The following is a 24,394-nucleotide window of genomic DNA, read 5'->3' as shown; positions in this document are numbered from 1 at the left end:
TACAGACAAAAGTATTAGTCTTCACTTGGCCTGCTGTTTTAAATATCTATCTAGTGCACACCATGAATTTACATGGTGGGTTGATCTAACTAGGTTTATATTACCTTTATTTAATTAAAAAAAAAAAAAGTTATTTTCCAGTTATAATTTCATTTTTCCTAATACTTTTTCACACTTGGTCCATCACTATGGCACTTGTGTTCCAAAATTGCTGCCTACCTTCATGGTTAATATCGACAAAAAGATCAACCACTCACTTCCGACCATTGTCCTGCCCCCAGGGCTTGTTTCCCTCCCAGTTCATCCCATCATTGCAACAGTAGCAGACACGGGATAAGCTCCTCCCTGCTGAAATGGCACCAGCCTGAGAAAGCTGCTGCAGTGTTTAGGAGGTATAGACACAGCTGTGGGAGAGGACCAAGGGAAATATCTGTGGAGAAAGCTGTTGCTGGCAAGCAGTACTCTTGCTCCTCAAACAAGGATATAAGGCCAACAAACCTCCCCTGACCCTTCCCAGCCCCCTCATTCCCTATTGACAATTTCAAAACCCTCCACTTGTGTTTGCAAACTCCTCTCTCTGTAATCAACACTGTCAATGACACAGTATTGAATTTTTCACCTCCAGGAGGAAGATGAAGCAAAGCTGTGCCCATAAGGTAGGACAATTCAATTTTGCTTTCAAAATGCTGAAAGATGGAGAAGACACTTCACTATCTATGCCTACAGATTTTTTTTTTCTTTTTTCCTTTTCTTTTTATTTTTTCCCCCCCTCCTTGGATATTTCAGGCGTGACCAGGTGTGCATTGAGAATGTTGTTAGCTATTCTCTTGGCTTAACAATTTAAGTGACCATATGAATAGTTCTGCTTAAATTGAATTTAAAAATTTTAAATTCTGTTTATATTAAAAATAAGTACTGTTCTGTTTAAATAAAATGACACTGATTAATTAAAACACTTTCTGTATTTTTTTCAGTACTAATTTAAATAGTGTAGCCCATGTTAAAAGAACAAATTCTCTCAGATGGTGAAAACTAACTTTCTGATCTTTTCTTCTGCTTGAGCAAGTAATGATTTAGAAAGTATTTTAGTTTTTGTACTGTCTCATCTTACATTATTTATATATTTCCTAGCACAAGAAATTCCAGTTTTCAGGTAGGAATTCTGGGCTCTGTTGTAGTAAACAAGCAACTATAATGTTTAGAAGTGAAAATGTAGAAATGGCTTTTACTGGTTCTTTCCTGAAAAAATTAGTAAGAGATCTTGGTGCTGATATTGCAAACTCCATCCATTTATTGTGATTTAACAAAAATTACTTTAGCCCTCACAACCTACGGAAATGGCATAATGTGAAAAAGATGACACTAAAAGTTATATTATGTTCAGAAAATGTATTCATCCACTCTAATGTACATATTTTCCCAAAGAAATGTGGTTTCACCTCAGTGACCTGCTGACATAAATGAGGATTTCAAAATTCTGGAGTGATGAGCTGCTAAAAGAGCTTGTGAATAACAATTCTCACATCATCAATGAAAATTCTCCAACACCTGATAGTGATCTATTTGAAACTCCCTTCTGGGAATTCTGCTTCTCACAGTGCAGAGAGATGGCACATTTAATTCTTGCATAAAAAAGTCCCAGAGTTGTAGTAGTTGAAGTTCTGAAAGCATTTTCATGACAAATTTTTCTCCTCTTTTCAGGAGTGTATAGATAAGTTTAAAAACACAAACAAAGAAGCAAACAATGGTTTTGGCAGAATGCAATGTTTTGAATAGATCCTAGCAGTTGCCAAGACATAAAGTGGAGCAAAGATGGGGATGAGAACCTACTTAAATGGTTATCCTATATAATAACCTTAAGTTGCTTCTGTGGAAATAATTTCCTCCTTTCCCTCGGGCCATTTCAGGTCAGCTGTCCTGGCTATGCTCCCTCATAGCTTCTTGTGCCCCTGCTCACTGGCAGAGCATGGGGAACTAACTGAAAAGCCCATGACTTAGGGTAGGCACTGCTAAGCAGCAACCAAAGGATAGTGTGTTATCAATGTTATTCTCCTACTAGCTAATGAAAAAATTAACTCTATCCCAGCTGAAACCAAGACATTATCCACCCTTTATTCCATACTTTAGAACACCATGTTCAGAATATAAACTGCGGGCACTTGGCTGGAAGGGGTTGATAGCTGCTTGGGGACAGGCTAACAATTGGGTAGCAGCTGGTGAGCAATTTTACTGTACATCACTTGTTTCTCTTGGGCTTTATTCCTCTATCTCTCTCCTTTTCAATGCAACTATTAATATTATTAATATTTATTATTACCATTATTTTATTTTATTTTGTTTCAGTTATTAAACTGTTCTTGTCTCAACACGAGGTTTACTTTGATTGGTGTTGAGTAATTGGCTGCATGGTACTTAGTTGCCACTGTGTCAACTCCTTTTGGCTGTCCTGGAAATTACATTCAGCTCTCCAACCCATAGTATGTTTCCTGACAAATGGAGCTTGATGGATAAGCTTGGAGGAAGAACAAAAGAACCCCACACAAAGTAAGGATGGTTCAAAAACCTGTGACCTTGGTGACCCAACTGGTCTTTGCTCTCAGTGGTGTGAAATTAGAATATTTTTCCTCACTACAGTACAAGGTCAAATATGTGAACCTGTTATTGATATAGATTCTTAAAACAAAAGCAGAACAGAACAAGAAAACACACACTCTCCAGCATTAAATCACCCTGTCCTTTCTTTAAGGTTAGGCTGTGCAAATTTTTTTTTTTTAAATACCACTTAAGGAAAACATTTTGTAAGAGACACAAACTTTAAGAGTATTTTTGAATTGTTAACCTTCCATCTGCTAAAAATGATCCTGGCTCACAGATATTATTCTTACCAGGCAACACTTATTTGGACAATGTGAGCTATCTTCTGTTATTTATCTATACTATTCAATAACACTGGTAATACAGATTTAAACCAAGGTAGAAACACAATTATTTACTGTTGTCTTTTGGATTACTTTCCCTCTCTAACACAGAAGATTAAACATAATCATTTCAGCTGGAAAGACTTTTGAGTTTAATCAAGGACAAGCTCACAAAATAATTTTACCTGATATTTATATGGTTTATGAAAAAAACCCAAACAAACTGAAACCAAAAAAGTAAAAACAGTTTAAAAGAATGTAATTAGAATTCATCACAATAAAGTACTTAGATCGGGTTTTCTTTTTGTAAGGAAACCTTTTTTCACGTCAAAGTGCTATGTGGAATGAGTAGATATTTAATTTTGTCTAATCTAGAATGTATTTGAATGTATTTATACATGGGTTTGGTTTTCTTTTTTTTTGTTTGGTTGTTGTTTTTTTTTTAATCAGTATAGTAAGAAAAATACCTTGTTTGCTTACCAGTTACATTAGTATAATAAACATGTGCTGCCAAAATATTAATCGATTTTTCAAAGTTGCTTTGAAAGATGTATCATTATGTTAGCAATTCTGAAAGTAATTTGAGCTTATAAATAGATGTCTAATAAAAATTTAGAAGATCAACATTTTATTTTCATGTCTGCAAGGAACATTGTGACTGCTCATGCTAGTTTCCTTTCCACATCATCTTCCTTTCTATTCTTTGCCTCTTTTATTTTTTCAGAGAGTTTATATTTGGATGCCCATTTTAAAATTTATTTTTGGTGACCAGAACCATCTGTTTAAACAAGCTCTAAAGAAAAGAAAAGCTTCATTTCAATTTTCTATTCTTTCCTGGGATCGGCCAGAAATTATTGTTTAATGGAATGGATTTTGGTGAGTTAGAACGACAAGTCTTTTTTTTTTTTGCTTTTCTGTAATTGAACCTTTCAAAAACTGTTCATGGAGATTTCAGTGAAATTTCTCTTGCTGCACAGAGACTTTAACATATTTTCTATCTTTAGTCCATTAAGAGCTTCTAAATATTCCATGTCTTATCATAGTACCAACCCTGATACATCCACTTATTGCTCAGCATAACAACAGCAGATTTATATTTTCTAGTTTTCTGAGCTTATTGGTTGTTTTTGTAACATTTGTAATGGTGGAAGTCTTGTAGGAGTGAGTTTGCTGTGGAAATAATTCAAATCTTGTCATAGTTTGTGCTCCATGCCACAACCCTGGCTGCCCTGCAGAACTGGGAGCTGAAGGATGGCCAAGAACTCATTCTGCTTACATTCTATTCAGCTACAAAAAGTGAAGATCTGGCGGAATTTAGGATCTAGATTTATAAATCTGGAACTATACAGAGATTAGCACTTTTAATTTTTCTAAGTAAAACAGACAAACCTTTCAATGTTCCAGTTTTAACAGCTTCTGTCATACAAGATACAATGTACTGTTCATAACGACAGGAAATTTCATTCTGTTAGGAAAACAGTCATACTTTTCCCTTTACAACCACCACACACACTTAGAGGCTCTTAAGATAAAAAGAGAGGCGAAATATAATTCCCTAATACCATACTGAATTCTTTTCACTTGGATGGCTGAATAGTTCAGAACAGCAGTTACCTTGAAAATAAATGACTGTGCTGAAAGGAGAATTAATTAATTCAGATAAACTAAATAAACTCTGTGAACTGACTAATGTAGCAGAAATTACTGGGTGCTGATACTGCTGTTTTAATTATTAAGTCCATGTTAATTAATTTCAAAGCTACCTTTTTTGGAATCCACAGCTTGACCAACATTCGGAGTATAAAACATGCCAAGAGCCAAATTTTGCTTAGTAACACTTTTGCAAAGGCTGGAACTGAGCCTTCATACAACTAAATGTGATAAACTTTAAAAGAAAGTGACAGTTTCAATAAACAACACAGGATCCAAATAATTGTGTGTTACTTCCTTGACCACAAACTGAGAAACCAAATTTGATTGTGTCAACCTATTTCTTTCACAGAAGGAGCTGGACTTCTTGTTAATTGCCAATATGGTTCTGAATATAAAGGGAACTTAATGTCTCTTTGAGAGTTGCAGTAAAGTCAGCGATCATGTCTACCCATGCAGAGCTACTGGACACAGTGTGATTCAGTCATGACCCACTGTGACATCACAACCTCACTGAACCTAAGAATATGTCAATGGGTGAGAATGAGTTACATTACATTTATTAGTTAGTGCTGATGATTCTGTACCTAAGGACATAAATAATATCAAATGTATGTATACCATACTTTGTTCCCTAACACATCACATGTGAAGGACTGTTTCAGGTAGTTCCATGATTGAAGTACTTACCTCTGCTGGGGAATGTTCAGCAGGGATTTTACTATCTGTACATTACTCTAAAAAGACAAAAATGAAGGTATAATATATTTAAGACTGTCTTTTGCAGTGATTAGTTCCATAAATTGCTAAAAAAACCCACAGACAACAAATTTATATTTGCGGCATCGCAACAGCAGACAGCAGTAACATCAATACAGTAACTAAAAGATACATTCCCGTGAGGGTTTTGTTCTCTAATCCCACATTGTTTTGTTTGGTTCTTAAAATGAAAACACCTGTAGCAATGATATCTCCTGACAAGCTGAAAGGCAGTGAACAGAGAACAAGTTTAATATAATGCTTTAATTACAATCTTTAGTATAACTTCACCATGTATCAACACCTCTTATGAACATCTTAATCACTTGCTTTTTCTTGTTTTCACTTGAAGCAAATTTAAATTTTTTGGAGAACTCTACACACAACTTCAAGGATGAGGCATGAATGTCTTTGAGAAAACCACAGACAAAACAGCTTTAGAAAAAGCCCTTATCAACACTTCATGTCATGTACTTGAATTAAAAACATTTAAGGACGAAAAACATTTAAGGAAGAAAAACTTCTACAAAAACTTTTGAATGCAAGTTTGTCTGCACTAAAGTTGCTTTACCAGCATATTCCTTCTGAGACTGTCTGCTAGAAAATAATCCATCTAGAACAAGTCCCTGCTTAATTAAAGAAAAAAGGAGTTTTTAATTTTATATACTTTTAAAAAAACTTAAAGCTCTTTTTAAAAATACTTTTTACTCTTGAGATAGAAGCAGGAGATTGCTTACCAGTTACCATCATAGGCAAAACAGACTTGACTTGGGGAAAAAAAAAAAAAATTATTGCTGGTTAAAAAGAGCATGATTATGAGAAACAATAAAAAAAAATCAACCCCCAGACTCCAAAACATTTTGTCCCATCCCCATTGTTTTTCCCAGCCTCAGCTTCATTCATTTATTCCCAAATATTCTACCTGTCCCTCTCGAGCAGTGTAGGGCAGGTTGTAGCAACTCATAACAGTTTCTCTCTGATGTGCCCTTCTCCTCGCACTATTTCCACAGGGGTCTTTCCCAAGGCTGCAGTGTGAATATCTGCTCCACCATAGTCTCTTAGCAGGCTGTAGGGGAATGGTTTGAGTTGGAAGGGACCTTAAAGATCATCTATAATCCCAAAACCCCTGCTGTGGACATCTTTCACTAGCTCAGGTTGCTGAACATGGCCTTGAACACTTCCAGGGATGGGGCATCCACAACTTCTCTGGGCAACCTAATCCAGTGCTTCACTCCTTTCCTGAGGTTCTCATTGACCCGCTTCTCAAACTGCTCAAGATCCCACTGGTTTTTTTTCCTTCAAATATATGAACCCCACTCAAATTGTGTCACCCCGAAGCCTGCTGCAGGTATACTCAATCCCAATATCTATGTAATGAAAATATTCAGCAGTAACAGTCCCAGTACGGACCCCTGAGGGACAACACTTGATTCTGATTTTCATTTGGGCATAGAGCCGTTGACCACGACTCTTTGGATGTGGCCATCCAGCCAATTCCTTTTCCATCAAATGGCTTGTCCTTTGAACCCACATCTCTCCAACATAGCCACAAGGATACAGTGTGGGACCTTAACAAATGCTTTACAAAAGTCCAGGTAGGTGACATAAATTGCCAGTCCATTGTCCACCAATACAGTCACTCCATTGTAAGATTAGTCACGCACAATTTGCTCTTCGTGAAGCCAAAATGGCAGTTTCTTGTTAGCTCTCCAGCATCCATATTACTTGACATACCTTCCAGCAAAATGTCTGGTCCTTCTTCATGTTCATATGACAGTTTCTCCCTTTTTTTTTTTTTTTTTAATGTCCTCATGATTTTCTGCAGTATATTCCACCTTTTCCCAGCATCCCTGCCACTTTGGCTGTGGGGCCTAACCATGTTCTGCAACCGGACAGTTGGAGCAGGCTGGAACCATTAATTAGACATTAAATATATATTGTATTAAACATGTTAATATCTATCATAGATATTATTTCTCTGCTTTTCCTGCTTTAACTTCTTTTTTTCCTTTTTTTTGTTTTTTTTTGGGTTTTTTTGGGTTTTTTTGTTTTTTTTGTTTTTTTGTTTTATGTAAGGAACATAAGGTGTGACGTTTTCTCCTTCTTTGAATGAATACATCTATGGTTTTGCTGTCTTCCAGAAAATGTTGTTGCTAGAAGAGTTTGCTCCAGTATGCCTTGTAGTCATAGAAGTCTTTAAAATTATAACATGTTAAAATAACAAAATTTAGATTTTTAAACACACTGGCTTTTTTGAACAACATTAAATTTTAGTTGTGCAAATAATTTATTTTGAAAAGTTGTCATCTATACAGCAAAAAAAGAAAGCAATGTCTAAAAAATGACTAAAAAATGACTAAAAATGACTAAAAAACCTTCCTTTTAATTCTTTTAATTGAAAGAAAAGTAGAATTCAGTTTCTATAATAAATAAAATAAATAAACTTTTAAAATTATAAAAATAATGCTAATTTTGATAGTTTTATCATATTTTTGAAAAATAAAAAGTAAGTTATATTTATGCTGGTAGATACTTGTTTTGTGCACTTTAAAGAAATCAGATTTGTATCACTTTATACCAAGTTTTCGACGTAGAAATCTTCTCTATTTTTCTAAAACTAGCTCTGAAATATAGGAATTGTGCTTTTAATAAATGTCCCCCATATAAAAAGTTTGGAGGCACATGAATCCAGAAAAAATATGAACCTGATCCTAATAAATGTTTTCTGGAATTCCCTAGTATAATTCAGACAGAGCTATCGTCTACCATTTCAAGGGTGCAGCATGTGTTCTAACTTGCAGAGGTCTAGCTTAGAAAAAGGTGCCATAGGCAGTTTATTTCCTACTTGATTTTTTTCCTACCTACCCTTTAGTATCATGCCAGTGTAAATGAGACAATTTTAATTTTTAAAATAATTTACCCTTCTTATAGGTTTTAATCTATACTTAACTATATGCAGAAATAGTTTGTTCTTCTAAGGACTGGATCATAGCAACTTGCAGTTTCCCAGATGGAAATTCTGAACAGCTGAGTTTCTGCTGTTTGCTTCCTGGTACGAGAAAAGGCATTTGTAGATCAAGCAAGCAGCAGAGGGAGAACAATTGGAGTATATAATTATTCAGCCTGGACTCCTTTTAAATGGGAAGGCTGAACTCTATCTGTTTGGCTGGGAAGACAGAGGAATAGAGTAGCACATGGTAGATAAACCTTCCAAAGATCCTTTAAAATAAATCTAGGCAAATATGTGAAATAACTTCATCAGTTAACAGGGTCTCTTTTTCTGTGAACTCCAAAATCTGGCAAGTCATTGTCGGTTTGCTTTTGAAGGTTGAGATTAATACACAGCCTACCCAAACACTTCTGTATTAATAAACTACATTGATTTCAGTATGTTACCTGAGGACTCCATCTGGTGACTCTCCTTTACTTTGCCAGATTTTGAAAAGCTGCAGCCTTACTGTGATCTAATGCCAAAATACAAAATCCACCGTAGGAAAGTATTAACACATTGTGATTCTTGCTCTGTGGAAGTGAATAATTGAATTCTGTGACTTTTTGAAACTGCCCTCATAGGAGCATTACATTTTGTAAGCTGACATCTAACAATAAGGCTACGTGCCAAAATCAGTGTCTAGAGAGTTATGATTATTTTCGTTAATTATTCAAGATTAAATGGACATATGAAGGAAAATACAGAAGGCATCAAAACAGGAGTAATAAAATATTATGAGAAAAAGAAGCCAATCAGAATAATTAAAATACCAGTAAAATCTGAAATTAGAAAATAATAGAGGACAGTGAAATATTTCAGAAGGCAAATGGGAAGCATTATATGCTCTTAAGATATCGAAATTGCTTTCTGAAACTACATAGTCAAATCAAAAATTACTCATATATTTTCCATGTAATAGTTTTCATAGCAAAGAAAGACTAAGGATGGAGAAAAACAGAAGAAACATTTGTTTATACCAGCAAACATGAAGATTAGAATTACAACCACATGTAGTAAAACTTAGTTTAGAAAATCGATGCTGTAAACCAAAATTAATTTAATCACTGAAGAAAATTTTAAGATGACTGATGTTTTTGCTGTGTTAAAATCTAGGAAAAATCAGATGAAAGCAAGGAAAACTAGGAATAAGAAAAGTAGTTAAGCAGGAATAAAACCCTAGTAGAAATTTTATCTGCTTCCTCCTATTTTTTGGGTTTTGTCTTCCACCTTGTTTGAAGTTTCAAAAGTTAAATTCTTTTCTATGGAACTGTGGCAAATCAAAGGCCTTGGATTCACACATAACATGATGAAGACTTCATCTCACATTTTCTTTACATTTTCAAGTATTCAAGCCCTTTTTATGTCACTTTGGAAGGGCTCTAACTGGAAAATAGGATATTTGTGAATATGTATGAGGCTCCCTTACCCAAACTCATTTAAGCTAATTCAGGAAAAGCAGATGGTTTCTTCACCTGTGCATCACAAGCAGTCTGACTGTGTGCTTATTCCTTGCACTGACAACAAGACTTCTGTGTTCCTCTCGTGGCCTCATTTCTAGATCCAAGTCAGGCAAGACAGTGCTGAGGCATTTAGCTGATCCAAACTAAGGTGTGACACTTTAGGGTACAGATGCGCAGCTGCACGTCCTGACAACTTTTGAAGTCAAGCAATGAAGTACGTGTGGGATTTAGGCAAAGTACCTGATGGCTGACCCAGGTTTTTTGATGTCATTTAGAGGCTGGGATGATTCACATTCCTCACCTTACATCTCACTCACCTAAGTCCACTTTTGGGCAGTACAGAATGACTGAGCAAAATTAGGTAACTTTCTCCGAAGTTATGAATCAAATACACCTCAAAATTACACTTATTCATTCTAATATGTACTTTTTTTACAGTATTATTAGGATGTTGCTCTTTGTGATCATCACCGTTTTTAGAGGTGAAAAAATTGATTCCATAGCCGCTGTTTCTAAAAAATCTTTCCTGAAAATTGGACCTTTTTTCCTGTCGTTAGTGGTTCAGATATGCAAGTTAGGCTATAATCATAATTAATCTTTTGCACACTTTTGAACCTTACTGTATTTCATAATTTTGATTTTACACAATGAAATGCAATGCTTCAACTCAAAGATTAAAGAATACATGCAGAAATAGCAAGTCTATGCATCATTGAAAAGCAGCAAAATTAGGATCTAGATAATTTTATATTTTCTTTCTTTAAAGAGGAATGGGTACTATTTTCCTTCAGCAAAGCTGACGTGCGTGCATATGCACACACCATTGCACAAAAGCATGTTGGCACAAACACAACTGCACATACAGACATTGATAGAGGGAAGTACTGCACAAAAATAACAGATGTTAATGCTTTGTCCTTTCAAGTCAAAATGCTGACATTTTTTGATGTAGCCTTAACAAAGTGCTTACATCTGGTATATATTTAATAGTCTTTACTACAGTCAGTATGACTAGAATTGGTATCCCATGTGCATAGATCATAATTACCAATGTGTAAGATTTGTTCTACCAGAATTAAAATTCTGTTAATTGGATTTTATATATTAAACACATTGTGAAGTAGGTAGAATGTATAGAGTGGAAATATACAATTTTTAGAATACTTAGTAGACAAAGTGAGAGATGCTCATAAAGAAAATTCATCTCAAACAGTTGCCCATGCTCAGTTTACGACAGAATTTTCTCCTGATTATTGAATTGTATCTGACTTAAATTACAATAAATAAAAGGCTCTCATCTTTTCTAACCTGAATCTTTCATAGTCTACGTAAGTGCATTATATACTATCCAATGGTATGAGTTTGAGGACATAATCCTTTTAGTCTGCCACAAAGAGTGCACTTTCTTAGTTTTCACAACTACAATGGCATGGCTTTCTTAGAACATAACAATGACTGCATTGTGCCCAACATCATCCTAACAGCTATTTTCCTGTTTTCATTATTTGTTTTTATTGAGTTTTTTTTGGAGGGATGGATTTTTGTGTATGTTTTTAATTCAGAAAAGTACAATACTCAGTTGAAAGAAACACAATAAACTAAAGTTACCTTAAATTTCATGCTGCTAAGGCAAGAGATTAAATTAGTTCAAAAGTAGTGGAAGGTACAGGGTTTAGAGCAGGGCTGTTACATGATAGTCAAATATATAAAGAAAATAGGGTGATTAAGGATTCCTGAATCTGGTTGATGATTTTTAGTCAAAGTTTCTTGTTAAAAATGGACTGTATAAAAGAAGAAATAGCCAGCATGAAGTGGCTGCACTAAGCATGTAACATGCAGTTAAAAGCATTGGGGCACAATTCTATATGTGCCTCGTGGCTATACCTGTTACTGATACAATCACAATATAATGTTAATATGAAATATGTCATCAGTGATAATTATTTGGACAGGAAGAGTAAGTGTACCTAAAGACTGTGATTACTTATTCTCCAGCTGGGAGAATTAATGGACCTACATCCCATGCTGTGGACATGGAAGAGAAGAGTTTGACTACTGATTTGTACCACAGCAAATTTGTATTTATTGTGTGTTTAATACCCTGACAGTGCAGTCATCCTGTACTACAACTATACTAATATCCTGAAATTTGGAAAGGAAGATGATTAGAATGAAAATAAAAACAGAGAAGAAACACTGCCGTATTTCTTCTTGTTACTATTTTAGCTAGAGGAAGTAACATCTTCATGTTTCTTTGCTGTGGAGGTTAAAACTAGCAAAAGACAAGCCGAATTGGATGATCTGTCACACTAAGTAAACAGGAACATAGGTTTCTGTGTCAGTTGCTGAACTGTCCTTTTTATTTATACATAACTTTGGAACACGTGGTTTTCTCTTGCAAGAGCCTTTACTCAAATAATCAAAAATCCTCAGGACAAGGAGAAAGTTGTTTTGCTTGAAGATGTCTGTAGATGATTTTACAGATGTACTAGCTATGAAAACAAACAAACAAAAAGGATCACTGTTACTAAGGATCATCTTGTTTAATGACAGAAGAATCCAGACACACATTTTTATGCAGCACAGTCCCTATATAGGCTTGCTTTGATTTTTCTTCTGCTTGTATTTTTTTGCCTAGTGATATGCTTGCTTTATTTACCATATTTCTTTTTTTTTTTTTCTTTTGCTGTTTACTGCTCTTGTGAGGTCTGCTTCAGTAATCTGAAGATGCCATGCTGAATCTTCAGTATGACTAGCATGGATGCTGGAACGGACAATATATACATATGATACCAGGCTCCGGAAAGCATGCAAGTGTCTTGGAAGACAGCAAGAAAATTCAAAATAATCTTGACAAATAAGATGTTTGAAATAATAGAATGCAATTCAATAGAGACAGCTACAACATACTCAGGCAGAAAAAATATGTTGCACATGTACAAATTAGGGGACAACTGTTTAGGTAAAAGATCTGCAGGTCTCCAAGTTAGAGAGGATGTCAAGGTCAACATGAGCCAACAAAAAGAATCCTAATGATCACGAGTCAGCAACATCAAAAAGTGGACATTGTGAAAAAGCATTTATTGTGGCATGCAAGAGGCATACAGATATCCTTTTAATCAATTCAGCATTCATGAATACCCTTGCATACTCTGTGAAACTTTTGTTCACTGGGCTTCATAATGAGTAGATACCAACTGGTGAGAGAACCAACAGAACAAAAATACTGATTGAAGGTCTTGATTTTATAACCTTCAAGAAAGGTAGAATAAGGAGAAGATTTAGGAAGGATGTGTTAATAGATTTCAAGAAAATAAAATACTATTCAAAGAAAGGATTTATAAACTCTCTGTATCAGAAAAGAAGTAATGGGCTTAAATTGCAAGGAAAAAAGACATTGTCTAGTATAAGACATATTAGAAAAGAGTTTTAGAAGGAAAAGGTAGTGAAGAACTAGAAAGTTTGCCAAAGAAACCTGTCAACCTTCTGTCATTGAAAGTACTTTTAAGTAGATTAGATAAATGTCTGTCAAGAATGGATTAGTTTTCCAAACTCTTTTTCGTACTTAACATAGTATGAAGATTCTGAATCTACTTTAAATGAAAACCACTTTATTCTTCATTCTGTTCTCTACATGTTTTCCTCCTTCCAGTCTTTGATATTTCTGAAATGCTTCTTATTAGTTTTTATGAAGATCTGAAAATAATTGAGGATAGCACTGAGAACACATAAGGCTCCTTAGATTCTTGCTCTCCCTGTGTTGTGTTTTAAATATTATATTTTTATTTCTCCTATTGTGTTGTGGCTTTTTCCCTTCTTTCCAGCACACCAGCTGGTTTCCTAGATGGGTGAAACCATATTGCATATTTATACCCACTGTCATACCAGTGCTGATTCTGAAGCTGTTCAATTCTAAATCTCTATGAACTTTCCTACTTCTAACCTCAGTATCCTGCTATCTTTCTCTGTGTTTCTCTATGGTGCCCAGGAAAGAGAAATACTGTTTATCATGTAACTCAAAACTTATCATGGATAACTTATAGCTAATTATACATTCACATTCTTCATATATTCTCTTATGCACCTTCCTATCACTACCTTTTATATCAACTCCTTTTGTTGTAATCACTGTGCATACTGAGATTTGTATGAACTGACACATGGAATTAAATTTTACTCTGAATTCATGAAGTGCTGGAGCAAATTTATGTTTACTGGAACTGTGCAGAACTGACAAAACAAACTGGAATACAAACAAAACATGTAAATGGGCATCAGCTTTGCTACAAAAAATATTTGTAAATGAACCAGAACTTTTGAACTCTGGTTCTCTTTCTTGTCTTTGGCTTTCAGGTTTTTATTTTTTTTTTCCCAAGAAAACTGAAATCAACCAATTTGCCTTTTCCCCAGTATAAATATAGAGAACAATCTTATAAACAAAAGATGGTAACAGTCAGCAGAAGAACAATTTCTGCATTTGAACAGAGTCTATAAATGCAAGTTAAAATATACTCTCCACTCAATGTCTTACTAACATGCTCAACTTAGTGTTAAAGTTGGATTTGTAAATCAACAGAAGGAGAAAGGAAAACACCTGTGATTTGTTGATCATCTGTGCGTTCTGTAACACAAAGCAGTCTGATGATATGTCTGGGGAAGGCTGAAGGTGCCAAGTCTGGATATGTGCTCTATATATTTAGTTACCAGCTGATACATTAATTTAAGTAGCTTCTGGGTAATATTTGTGGTAGTAGTTTTCATGGCTTGCCACTGAGAAAAGATCTGCTGAAAAAGTAGAAATGTATCTGTAATAAAACACAAAATGTTTCTATTAATATTTTTGCTCTTATGAAGTTTCTAAAAATTTATAAATTATACTGCTAAAGGACAATATTACAGTTGACTGTTAGCAGCATATCTGCAGGGAAGTGTATATGTTTATGCATGTATGTAGTCAATGAAAGTGAAGCAAAAATAATCAGGTAAACAGGTTATGGTTCATTAATAATTGTCAAGTAAAGTAGAAGAAAAAAGGAAAAATAAGAAGTCAGACACTTCCACGACTGAATTCATCCTGGTCTCTAAAATAAAACAGTTCACTAAATCACAGAGTGGCTGACGTTTGAAGAATTCTCTGGGGTGGCCCGTTGCTAAAAAAGGGCCATATAGAGATAGTTGCCTAGGACCTTGTCCAGACAACATCTTAAACTCACCAGGGACAGTGACTCCACAGCCTCTCTAGGTAACTTGTGACAGTGCTTGGTCACTTATCTCCATGAATAAAAGTTTCCTTCTGTTCAGCATGAACCTCCTGTGTTTTGGTTTGTGCTCAATGCCTCAGCTCCTGTCATTTCAAGAGATACTTCTTTCAAGAGTCTGTCTCTGCCTTCTTTACAGATTCGCTTCAGACATTCATACATGTTGATGAGATCTGCCCTGAGCCTTCTCCAGTCTAAACAGTCCCAGCTCTCTCAGCCTTTCCTCCTATGGGAGAAGCTCCAGGTCCTTCATCACCCATGTGGTTCTTTACAAGTAGAAATAGAAATGAAAGTCCGGCATTTTTGCAGACCAGAACTGAACACAGTACTCGGGTGGTGGCTTCTCATTGCTGAGAAGAAGAGGATTGTCTCCTTTGACCTGCTTGCAGGACTCATCCTTATGCAGCCCAGAATACTGGTGGCCTTCTCTGCCATATGGGCACAGTGCTGGCACAGGGTCAGCCTGCTCTCTATTGTTTGCTCCCACCAAGTCCATTTTGCAAATCTGCTCCCATCATGTGCTGATGCATTGAGTTATTCCTCCCCAGATGCAGGACTTTGCACTTTCCTTTGCTGAACTGTCTGCCATTCAATTCTTTTCTGAACTGAGCTGTGTCACCCACAGAAATGCTGTGTAAAGGCCTTGCAGGCTGAAGGGGGTCAGTGCCTCTGTCGCTGGAGAAGTCATTGCAGGATGAAGGGCAAGAGCATTTAAGGATGCTCAAATATGTCCAAAGGATATTGTTCAGGGCTTTGTGGAAATATGTGAGACTGACTCATCTTAGGATGCCTGGGGGAACACCCAAAGATGGGAGAATGGGGGGGTCTATCTGGATGGGGGAGGAAGCAGCATGGAAAGAGGACAAGAAAATCATGGGCTCATGGGAAAATTCAGTTTAGAGAGGAGGCCAGGGGGTCCCTAGTGAAGCCTCCTGCTCAAAGCAACATCAGAAGATGTGACAGTGTGGCTCAGGGCTATTTAAACCCTTGTCTGGAGAAGCCCCAGGGATGCGGACAACATGGTGTCTCTGGGCACTTTGCTCCTCTCTGGACTGTCTCCATAGGGAAAATGGTCACCCTTTCTCTCCAGTGTAAACTTGTCTTGTTTCAGGTGAGGCCCACTGCTTCTCATCCTACCATCATGCACTGCTGTGGAGAACCTGGCTCCATCTTCTCAACATGCAAGTTGTAGGCCTGCTGCAAAGATCTGTTCTGGCTCCTCACCTGGGCACCTTTCCACTGAAAAGCCACCTCCATACTATTCAGGTTCATTGCATGCCTGCACCATATGCAGAACATGGCCCTTTGCTGCTTGCCTTTCCCCAGGGCCCCCTCCTCATAGCTGCTTTGGTACATCTGACTCTGAGAATGAAGGAGCTGGGCTGTTTCTGGGTCAGACCCAACAACAGGGACAGCTCATTCCAGACTTGGTCACTGGGGGTGCTGAGGTGTCCATATCTCAGGAAGCCTTGTAGGAACAAACCAAAGAGAACTGTGCCTTATCTCTCCTTGTTGTTTAGTTTATCATGTGTCACACCCTGCTTCCACTCACAGCCCCTGGGACAGCCCCTGTGTGGGACCCAAAGCTACTCACAGCTGGGCAGACAGGAGAGAAGTATTGGAAGAAGCTGCTTTGACTTTGTTCCTGGAGATGCTGTTCTCCACCAAGCAAAAGATTGAAGATCAAGACCACAATCCTGCGGGAGACTTCATACCTTGCATGTGCGCCCACAAAATGCAAGGGGACAGAGCCCATGGCTGCTGAAAAGCAACAAGGTTGGGGAGGGTGTCAGTCACTCTCTGACATGAAACAGTTCCCAGATGCCACCCACCATTGTTTGCTCAGCCAGGAAGACAGGAGTCCCAAAGGGAGAAAGCCTGTTTTGCAAGACATTTGGGATCTTCTTCTGGCCTTGCAGGTGGGTATTAATCTCAGGTGTATCAGATCCTGTGATGAGAAACGTTCCCGGTGCACAAGAACCTGGCAAGAGGCAACCCAGCAATGCAGGTGGGGGAGCCCCGGTGACCTCCTCAATGCCCTTGGCTCCTCTGTGGGCTGTCAAGGGAAAATGATATACCCCTGGTCTCCAGAGGGAAAGTCCTAGAGATGACAGTAATTGAGGTTGGAAGAGACATCTGGATGTCGCCATGTTCAAGCAGAATCACCTAGAACCCACTGCCCAGAACAACCTGTGTAGATCTTAGCTCTGTGTATAAAACCAACAACAGCTGGAAACAATACTGAAATTAATTTTATATACTGCTTCAGTATATAAATATTAATTTTATACTGCTTCAGCTTTAAAAATGAAAACTTACAATGGTAAAAAAATTTCAATTTTTATTAAAATCCAAAGCCTTATCAATGAGATGAGGTGTTCTGGATGCTGAGAGAACAATCTTCGTTAAAATTGCTAGTGATCTGGTTTTGATAGAATTAGGGTAAGATTCCTCTCTCAAGTTTCTTTACTGAAAGTTTCTTGTGAACTTATGGATGTGTGCAGGCTGAAAGCAGATGTGACCATCCCAACTGATAATTTCTTTGAACTACAAAATGTATTGACAAAACAGGTTTTGTTTCCTTACAGAAAGAAAAAGGAAAGATGATAACTTTTTTACCTCCTTCAGGTTTGACTTAATCCTTCCACAAATCTGGTTGCAAATGTTTTATCTTATCATATTTTATCTTCCATATTGTCTCTTAGCTTAAGCTCTCTTTTCTTGTTTTTTTGTTTTTTTTTTTTTTTTAATTCTTTTTTACTTTATCCTTTTTTTTTTTTTTTGCAGAAGTGGAGCAATGAAAAGGCAAGGTTAAATGTAGAAGAAAAGGTCACTAGGCAGCATTTTAGGCACTGAGCTTCAGAACTCACTTGTCATTTAAATTTATAACAATTTTCCTCTGATTCTGAATTCTTCCCAGCTAAAATTTTATATCAGTGAAGCATCACAAATGTTTTTTCATCTGCTGCTGAGCATGCTTATAGCAGCTTACCACCAGTTCATTAGGGCCATCTTCCCATTTTCTCCTAGCTAGTAGGCATGCTTGAAGCTTGTTTGAAATGCTTTCCCTTCTCTCTTCCCCTTTGTAAGGCAAAACTAGTTGGACAAGGACTTTTTTGTTCTGCTGATACTACCTGCTGTTATTTCACAGATGACTAGCTATAACACACATAATATGATGAAGACTTCATCTCACATTTTCTTTACATTTTCAAGTATTCAAGCCCTTTTTATGTCACTTTGGAAGGGCTCTAACTGGAAAATAGGATATTTGTGAATATGTATGAGGCTCCCTTACCCAAACTCATTTAAGCTAATTCAGGAAAAGCAGATGGTTTCTTCACCTGTGCATCACAAGCAGTCTGACTGTGTGCTTATTCCTTGCACTGACAACAAGACTTCTGTGTTCCTCTCGTGGCCTCATTTCTAGATCCAAGTCAGGCAAGACAGTGCTGAGGCATTTAGCTGATCCAAACTAAGGTGTGACACTTTAGGGTACAGATGCGCAGCTGCACGTCCTGACAACTTTTGAAGTCAAGCAATGAAGTACGTGTGGGATTTAGGCAAAGTACCTGATGGCTGACCCAGGTTTTTTGATGTCATTTAGAAGCTGGGATGACTCACATTCCTCACCTTACATCTCACTCACCTAAGTCCACTTTTGAGCTTTTTTGCTTCTAGCCTAGATGCTAAACTCCTTGTTAGGAATCCTATATAAGAATGGTTTCATAAACTGTAATGAAGAAATATTGCCTTGCCAATATTCGTAATGACCACACTAGGTGGTCATACATGCTTTCGTAGATCACATTCTTAGCAATCTCTTTCTTCACAGGTATTGTAAATTCAGTGAGGCATCAGTCATCCTATTGGTTACTTCATACAAGATGTAGCATAAAACCAGCTTTTGAGTTTAATCCCCAGCCTGAAGCCCAGGCTTCACACAGGTAGCTGTACTGAAACTGATTCTTTTGGGACCTAGGTCATGCCTTAAGCACTTATCCTGATTAGCGTGTTTGTTAATTCTTTAATGCTCTATGATCATAATTTTTATGCTCTTGTAAGTTTTAATTTTGAAAAAAGACCCACTCTGATAATGTAAATAAAAAGTGGATATTTCATCAGTGTAAATTAATAAGCAAAGTATGTTAAAGGTTTTTAAGAGCATCATGTTCAAAGTCTCATTGCAAAATGCTAAACTTATTCCAATTCTATTTATGTGAATAAGGCAAGTAAGGCTATTTTGCACAGGTCCTAATAAATTTGCCCGTAAACTTTTATAAATCATTCAAAAATCAGGAGAGATCAATGATAGCGTAACCAAAAAGTAGTTCTGAAGCTAAATAACTGTTCAAATTCCTAGGTAAAACAACTACAATTTATTTTCTCAGTCTAACTATCTATTTACAGTGCTTTTCCACTCAGTCATGCCAAGGTAAACATATACTTATGCATAAGATAACACGTTCTACTTTTGTTAACATAAATAGAACTTATTAGTTCGTCTGAAATCTAACAAGTTCATTAACATGTCATTATGCCAGCAAAATATGTTGGATTGTGCACTCATTTTGTAACTACAGCTATACATTTGTAAATATGAAATGATTTAGTATGGCTACAAAAGCAGTATTAGAATCCTTGCAGACACCACTTTTATAATCAAGTCTTTTCAAAATGGGGATGGACCAGATTAAAATTCATACACTTTTTTTTTAGTAGAAGACAGGGAGATTTTTATTTTGATGCACATTTTTGGAATAGCAGTTTTAGATATTGTGGATCAAAGAGCTGCCATGTTTTCTCAGACAATTCATATGCTTCTTTCAGCATCGGCAATGGTCAGACTTAAGAAGCCAGTGACTTTCTCCACACTGGTAGATGCTGTTAGTAAATAAATAAGTACAGAACAGATTTTTTTTTTCCCATATTCTTTGTATTTCTTAAGTAATGTTGCCACATTTTCAATAAGCTGCATAGAACAGGCATTTAGCATGACTGAACACACAAATGACTACACTGTCGGGGTTTTTCGCAATGCAAGAAACAGCTCAGTTTTAAAACTTGAGTTTGTGCACTACAGTTTTAGTTTTCCTGAACTATAACTTCCTGCAGGTTAAATCCATTTAGAAGAAATCCACGGAGAATGCAAAAGATGTATCTGTGGTGGGGTCCTTGTACAGAGGCTAAAACACAAAGCTGTATGTATTTCTTTCTTGTATCTGTGATCCATGTGGCAAGAGATGTTTGAGCACTTCCTGAATTAGGAACTGCCACACCCTGCTGTCCTCATGAAAGAGGTGTGGCTCCTAAGAGTCATACAGAACTAAAACCCTGCTTGAGCATTGCTGGTCACTGAAGGTCTCTGATTCGAATTATGGAATCACAGAATCAGTGAGGCTGGAAAAGACCTTTGAGATCATCAAGTCCAACAGTCAACCCAGCACTACCACCACGTTCACCATTAAATGTTAAAAGTGAAGTACATCCAGGGTGAAGATAAAATCTGTGACCTGTTTTCATAGAATGAAAATAAAACAATAAAATAAAAAATATATTAAGAGATTTTAAAAAATCAATAAAAATAAAAAAGAGGAGGATCTGGTCTATGCTTTCGTTGATTAAAATCTCATGGCACATCAAAAGTGTGCAGAAATCAGAGCATATCAGCGCAGTCCATTTGTGTCAACAAAGCTATCTGATTCATGCTATCTGAGATACATTTTAGATTAATTCATTTTGTTTTGAAAGATTTATTTAAAAAATAAATTAATTAACAGTCAGTGGAGAAATGACTTGGAACTCTTGCTCATCTAAATGTCTCCATCCTTGGATGTCTAGTTAGGCTTTGCATTTTAGCATAAATATAACCTCATGCAGTGCTAGACAGCCTGATGATGATGTCACACATTGGAGATTAAGGCACAATTCTCTTAGGAGAATCAGCCTGAGTTTTACATATGTCACAAACTGATGTAAAACTACACTGCTTGCAGTGAAGGTGCTGGGGTTGCCTTCCTCCATACCCTTACACTTCCGAAGTCCCATGGGCATATGTATCACTGAGTATGCTGAAGGTAATAATGTTTAGCTCAAGATAATAATGGAATAGTATCTTTATACCCTCCAGAAAATATTGAACTCCCTCTACTTTATATATTACCTATAGCCCAATGCATCGTCATTAGTTGGCCCAACAAGGGAGATGCAAAAGCATCTAATTTGCGAATCATGATAAAATTTGAAAGTTAAGCTATTCTAGTATTTAAAAACATTTCAGGCATGCTCACATGCCATTCATTACACATACTTCCATATCTAGGTGTCAACATTGTAGAATTTTTTTGGATTTCAGCTTGTGATTTTTGTATTTGTAGTGTGTCATTTAGACAACAAAACCTCAGCTAATTTTTTTCTGTTGACCTGGCTGTTGTAATTTACGGAAAAAAAAAAAAAAAGATTGTTATTTTTAGAAGTTGCAAGTAAAGGACAAAGACTAATTTTGGTAGGCATAAACCATAAATGCATGTCACCTGTTTCTCTGTGAACAACAGTTTGTTCTTCAAGCTAATTATTAAATGAATATTTAAAAATTAGATTATCTCCACCTTTATGACTAATGCCTTAGAGCATTTATAATATCCTTTTGTACTGTTTTTCTGACCTGTCTTTAGCCAGTTTTACAAGCAACTGATGAGATGTCAGTCTTTGTCAATGCAGAAATAAGATGGTTCTTGACATTGGGGCTTTCTTATTGATTAAATTGTCATGGTGTATTCACAGCCTAAATGCTGCCTTCTGGTCACTGTCCTTTTCTTGTGTGGAAAATGACCTTTGTGAATAATTGCATGCCCCAGATGTGTCAAAATGAGGAGGATGCAGCAATCCAAAGTGGTAACACCATGGAAAGTCTTTGTCAACTCATTATCTTGGAAACTGGGGGGAGGAGCAAAAAAGAACCAGAATTAGTTTTTTGCCAGTTTATCATTGAAGGATAATTTGAAGTCCACTTAAGAAATTTTATTTGTACTTTGTATTTTGCTTCAGAATAATTTAGTGATTGCCTTGTATTGCTTGTAAGGATAAGTCTAAGTACTTTTTGAGCCACAGGTTCAGTCACTGCAACTGTAAGTCTGTTTTTAAATTGCTTATATGCTTGTATTTGTGAGGCTATCAAAGAGTTATAGGAAATATATAATTTTATGACTACTATATTTTATGCCAAAATGGAAACATCCCTAACAGTCATTATTTTGAGTGGGAATTTCTGGAGTGTAGTGTGTTCTGGCTGTAGTTCAGCATCCTTCAATTTATCATCTGTCCTGTAGGACTTAAATGGGGCGTCAGTGAAATGATATAAAATTTATTCCTTTACATTACTGAATTATCCACACACAGAACTGAGCAAAACTTTGCAACTAATAATTCTTTCTGAAAATAATTTACCTGATGCAATTAAAGACTTTCCTTGTGACTTTGTTGACTTAACAGAAACTTCACAAAAACAAAGCAGATGGGTAGGTTGGAAGGCTTGCGTGAGTGCTTGTTTTTCTGCCTCCTCACATACCAGTCCAATGACTGACGTGTAGTTTCCCTGGCTCCCTGAAATCCCACCTGTCTGGGTGTGGGCTGCCCAAGTGCCTGGGAGCTCTGGCTAACTTATTGTACAACTGGTAGTATACAGGAATGCCACGGCTCCATAGATAACCCAGGCTGCGTGATTTTCTGGGCAGACCATTTCTTGGCTGGGTATGTATTTTCCTGGATCTCTGCCCAGAAAACAGGCATGGTTCCAGTTCCCCAAGCTAGTTGGGCAGATCTAGATTGCTGGCCTACAAATGACAGAAAACATGGATTCTGCCTTCTCTGAAAAAAGCTTTTCTCAAAATATTATTTTAGTTGAAAATTCACCTTTTGAATTCTTCATTCTGATGCAAAATGAAAAAAAAAACCACCAAATTTTAAAATTTCTACAGGGTGAAAATTCAGATTCCAGGATCAAATGTAATTTCAAAGAATAAAGAAATTGATTATAATAGTCAAAAGCTAAAATAAAACAAGTAATCAAATCTGGTGGAAATAAAGGCATTTTTATTTAGGAAAGGAAATCACAACTATTCCTATAAATGTGGAGGAAAATTCAGAGTTGTAACCTAACATAACTGCAAAATCACATGGTAAGACAGTTCACAGGTCTTCCATGTTGTGACTTCTCCAGAAGTCGATATATTCAATCCTCTCAGTCATGCCAGAACAGAGGTTTTTTATGCAGCAGTGAAGTAGAAAAATATCTAAGGACAATTTGTTCATATGCATACAGTGCCTCTGTTTCTACATAACACAGACGCACATACAGATGCCACTGTCACAGAAATTAAGCACCAGTAAAGTAATTTTCTTCTATTTTTTCATGTATCCTAGGCCAGGATCAATGTTTACTTCTGAAAGGACAATATAGATCACAGAAAACCTTAGGAAATTACCTCATTCAGAATACAGGGCAGAAAGCATCTTATTTTGGAGTATCATCTGCTTGGAAGATACACAGCAAAACTAACAATTTGCAAAATATGCTCCTGAATCCTATTATTCATTTGTATAATTTAATAGAAAGAAAGGAATACTCCATAAAGAAACTGAATGAAAAAAGGTATTAAAGAATGTTTTTATTTTGCTGATCAGATTGCTGGCTATATTTGCAAATAAAAGTGCTTCTCATACGTCAAAGTTTTGGGGTTAATGACCAAAACAATTAAAAGTTGAGATATTGCCTCATTGATTTTTTCAGTTCATGGTCCACTGAGTAAGGAAGTGCATTCAGTCAATCAAGCAGAAGTGATAAGGCCATATATATGCTATCATGTTAGGTTTTACTAGGATTCCAGCTTTTCTATTTAGTCTTTGGGGCATATAGAAGAATTAATGCAGTTTTTTATCTGTGTGATATGGAAGAGTTACACTGATGGCTAAAGTTTAACACATCTAGTGAATAGGGCCTCTTAGACCTCTTCACCTGGAGAGCATCTTCTGATCCCGACCTGGCTCCCAGAGATGACAACACAATGTACATTGTCCCCAGACTTGACTTGTTGCTGCTAAACTTGCCCTTATAATCTTAACAAATATTTCATGGGGGAATGAGGGAATAGAGGGTATAGGGGAGGAGTGAATTCATCACTACCTGTTCTAAGACTGCCATCAGCTTAAGTCTTCACACTGCTGAGCAGTCATGATCTTGATGGCTCTGTGAAAATTAGCACTAATATCACAGTAGTTCTGTACTCCTGATGGGATCTGACATGGAATTCAGTCAACTATCATCACAAATGTGAACAGCAGCAGAGCACTAAGTCCAGG

At 36.6% G+C, this 24,394-nt stretch overlaps 1 long non-coding RNA gene across 2 annotated transcripts; it reads left to right on the top strand.

Annotated features, from left to right (window-relative positions):
* Positions 1–377: 377 nt before the first annotated feature.
* On the top strand, positions 378–13,966 carry LOC125322255. Of its 2 annotated transcripts, none has more exons than XR_007201908.1 (3): positions 378–656; positions 3,643–3,794; positions 12,497–13,966. It is a non-coding gene; the product is annotated as an uncharacterized LOC125322255 (long non-coding RNA). The 2 variants fall into 2 exon arrangements; XR_007201907.1 differs by having other exon boundaries at positions 12,486–13,966.
* Positions 13,967–24,394: the final 10,428 nt, after the last annotated feature.

The sequence above is a fragment of the Corvus hawaiiensis genome, chromosome 2 (assembly GCF_020740725.1).
Source record: "Corvus hawaiiensis isolate bCorHaw1 chromosome 2, bCorHaw1.pri.cur, whole genome shotgun sequence".
Lineage (NCBI taxonomy): Eukaryota > Metazoa > Chordata > Aves > Passeriformes > Corvidae > Corvus > Corvus hawaiiensis.
This window is presented reverse-complemented; position numbering and strand designations above follow the sequence as displayed.